At 26.7% G+C, this 3,981-nt stretch overlaps 1 protein-coding gene across 2 annotated transcripts in view; it reads right to left on the bottom strand.

Moving 5' to 3' along the window:
- The window catches only part of LOC102671085 (low density lipoprotein receptor adapter protein 1-like), a 94,215-nt gene that overhangs the window by 56,253 nt on the left and 33,981 nt on the right, over positions 1 to 3,981 (bottom strand). Inside the window, exon 1 of one of the 2 annotated variants that reach the window (XM_006621947.2) lies at positions 1 to 405. The exons of the other annotated variant lie outside the window; for it this stretch is intronic. The gene's annotated coding sequence lies outside the window, so the exon portion shown is untranslated. Of the gene's footprint in view, positions 406 to 3,981 lie in introns of those variants that run through there. 2 annotated transcript variants of the gene reach the window in all.

The raw sequence follows: 3,981 nt of genomic DNA, 5'->3' as shown, positions 1-3,981 counted from the left end.
CGAGTCGAATTCGTCGTGAACGAATACGACGAAAGCACCGAAAGGAACGTTGAACCGCGCGTATTCAACCGGTTGCCATGTCTCGAGACGTAAGTGTAACGAGAGTGGAAAGTTGGTGGAAAAGAGCGGTGGATCAGTGAGAATCGAGTAAGCCGAAGTCGAGTCGAAGGTTTTTGGCGAGGGAGGGAGCTGCGTACGGACGTGTGCTATCGGGAAGACTGTGCGCCGCGATGTGAGCGCGTCCGCACGGAGTTTATTCCGCTCCCCTGTCGCGTACATGCGCATCCCCATCCCCGTTTTCATCCCCTTCCCCGTTCCTGGATTCCGGTTCAGCTTCCGAACCGGATCCCCGCCGAAAGGATAAAGATTATTTTCACGCATTCGCGGTTCACGCCGCGTTATATATCCTTTTCAATATTTTCTCTCTGATATTCTTTACATTTTTTTCTTCTTCGAATTTTCTTTTTTTCTTTTTCTTCTTCTTTTTTTTTTCTGTCTTTTTTTTTTCGATAAAATGCTACGCAAGTTTGAAATCAGAATTAAAGGGGATTAAATGATTTCGGTAAATGCAAATTTTTTGTTGGTAAGTGTGTAGAGTGATTTGTTTTAATTCACGCTGAATATATTTTTTTAATATTATTTCTATGATACTCGATCCAATTTTTCTCTTTTCTCGAACTCTCTTTTTTCTTCTTTTCAAATACAATTTCGTTTCGATTTTACGATAAGTTTGAAGTCACAATCTGGGATTAAATGATGCAATTTTTTGTTGATAAATGAATAGGTTAGTTACTTTTCTCAATTTCCAGTTTATATTGGATTAAAAAAACTTTCTTTTCATTATTTTCTCTATAATTTCCTTTCCAATTTTCAATTTTTTCCCTTTCTTCGAATTTTCTTTTTTTTCTTCTTCTTCTTCTTTTCAATGCACATCTTTGAAATCGAAATCAGAGATTAAGTAATATAATTTTTTTATTAAGTTAAGTATATAAGTCAGCGATTTTTCTCGATTCATGGATTATAACTTTCTTTCCTATTTTTTCCATGATTCTTTTTTCTCTTTCTTCGAATTCTCTCTTCTCTTCTTTTGCGCAATGATATTGAAAAATTTCGATCGAATCAAAATCATCAGATTAAATAATTATAAATATAATATATAATTATAATAATAATAAAAAATTCAATTTTTTATTCGTAAATATTTAATTTTAATTTTCTAAAAATTTTAATTTTATCGCTAAAATTATAATTGAATTAGAGGAGTTCGAAAATCTAATGTACTTTTTATAATTTTTAATTTATAAAAATATATATTATGCTAATTTGCCAATGTTGCAAAAATAAAATGTGACGTGACTTTAAAATTTATTCAATATGAATTATTCATTTAATTCACTTAATGTCAAAAATTTATCATTTGAAGAAATATATATCATGTTTAATCATATATTTATACATATACAATATCATATATAATATACATGATCGTGAAATTCAAATAAAAATTAAATAAAAACCTTCGTCTAAGTACTCTATATCTGGTTATTGCATTAATGGCCGATTACTGTCAATCGAAGACTTATTTGCACTAAAGCAATATCCTTTTTGAAAGTCACATTTCAAAGTATGATATTTGTTTCATATATATAGCTATAAAGAAATCGACCACAACTCTTCTCGCATTTTATATTAAACGTTTTTCCGTGGAGGAGTAATAATCGATAAATATATAAAACGTTTTATGTCAAACATTTCATGAGAAACGAATAATAAAAATAAAAATAAATTATCGTTTTTTTTTTCAAACTCAAGTATTAATTTCTTCTTTAACGATAAAATGAAATTTTTTAAAAGAGAAATCTGATATCGTAAAATATAGTAAAAATTAGGAAAAGTTACTCAACTTGAGCAATTATTTTCCTCGTTGTTGCGAAATTTTTTTATTCGTTCAACGAAAAAAAATTAACATATCTAATATTCGCACAATCATTAAATTCGATAAAGTTTAACATATGTGCAAGTACTTACAAGTCGATATTTCTAAAAATACTTTAATGTGAAAATAGAACAAACCACGCACATATAAGGGGTAAAAGTTGGTGATGGGATCAAGTACATATATTGCAAGTAAGTTCGTACATTAATGGACTGGATCCGTATCCTCTATAAATATCTCGAAAAAAAAAAAGGAACACTACTTTCAAGTAGACTCGAATCTCGAATGAAACAACCGTCTACAAGTATTTCGAAAAATAAAATAAAGTACTTTTGATCGTAATTAATCGAAATAGATTTAAAATTCCTTTTTCTGTTTTTAATAATTTTTAAAAATGAAATAACTATCGAAATTTTTATATGTATTATGAAAAAGAACAATTTCTAAGAGACATAAAAGTCAAGATAGGTTAAAGAAGATGATCCATCTTATTGATTCGATCAATTATTATATCTTATAAGTAATATATATTATTGGAATCCTATATAAAGGAATCTTTTGTATTGAATTTGATATAAATTTATAAATATTTGATCTATCATAAAGATATTGCTTTCTCATTCTATTATTTTTGAACGTGTAACTTTCACATTAAAAATTAGTAAAACTTGGAAAACTCTTTTCTTCTATGTAAAAGATCCAACGATTCTTTAGGAAGTTTTAACGCGATTTAACCGCTGTCTCCCGCCGTTCCACATTTTTCCATCTTTTGTAGAACAGTATTGAATGAAAGATTAAAAGGAAGTTAAAGCTAAAAACTACCCAAGAGAGTTATTTTAAAATATCGTAAAAAGAGTAACGTTCGATGAAAGAATTATTAGATGAATCTTTAAAATGTATTTAATCCCTTAAACGTGTACGTGTATATTTATTGACAAAAGTTAAGAAATTTTATATTCTTCATCCTTACTTCATTTATTATTTCTAATTTCAACTTATTCATTTCGGAAAAATAAATATAAATTTATAAACTATTAATTTTTTTTTCTTAATTTTTCTGTCAAGTAAGTGAAGTAAATATGATAATTATAAACATAATAATTGCAGAAAAATGTAAAACGAACTTTTTATATTTTGTTAAAAAAAATTAATATATAAAATTAATTATTTAATAGATATTGCTTTTCTTCTAAATTGGACAATTGTCTCAAAATTTAAGGGATGATTTTTCTCTCATAATTTTTTTAGTACAGATATCTATTTTAACAATGATTTCTTAAAAGAAGATGAAAATTATGAATGAAAAAATTATATTCAAGGGCTTAAAAAGATAAAAAAATTCATTTTTTATTTTTGATTAATTCAAATAATACTAATACTAAAGAAAACAATTAATTAAATAATCAATATTGATAAGATATAATATAATTACTTCAAATTATAAAGACATCAGTAATAAAAATTTGAATTATAAAGATAAACTTTAATTTAACAAAAGTCTAAATTATTATTAATTGAGTTGAGAGAAATAAAATAACACTACTAAACATATAATAATTTGTTAAAATAATATTTAAATTTTAAAATGAAAGGAATAAAAAATTTCAGTTTTATAGCAGTTTATAGTAAATAGAGAACAAAAGATACCATGTAACATAACATAATAATATAAAACAATATAATAATAATATGATATAGCAATAATAATAGCAAAAAAGTTCTATCTTCATTAATCTTTAATCTCCACTTATGTTAAATCTGCCAACAATATACAATTATTCCAAACAATATTCTAAAAAAAGTAATGAATTCATTCCAAACTGTTCTCAACAAAAAATCTATTCTCCCTCTGTTGTTTCCTGCATTCCTGCTCCTAGTCGCTAAATTACATTCGAACTTCGAGACTCGTTTCGAACATTGAAAATCAAAGAAGCATCTTCCATGACACGATTACACAAAATATAAACAAGTATCGCGTTGATAAAATTTCAACTTACGTTTCTATCTCGCGATTGTCTGCAATTTCACTGCTCGAGATCCTCTCT

Source organism: Apis dorsata, unplaced genomic scaffold (assembly GCF_000469605.1).
Source record: "Apis dorsata unplaced genomic scaffold, Apis dorsata 1.3 scaffold_651, whole genome shotgun sequence".
NCBI classification, from domain to species: domain Eukaryota; kingdom Metazoa; phylum Arthropoda; class Insecta; order Hymenoptera; family Apidae; genus Apis; species Apis dorsata.
Note: the sequence above shows the minus strand (reverse complement) of the source record. Positions and strands in the feature narration are given on the sequence as shown.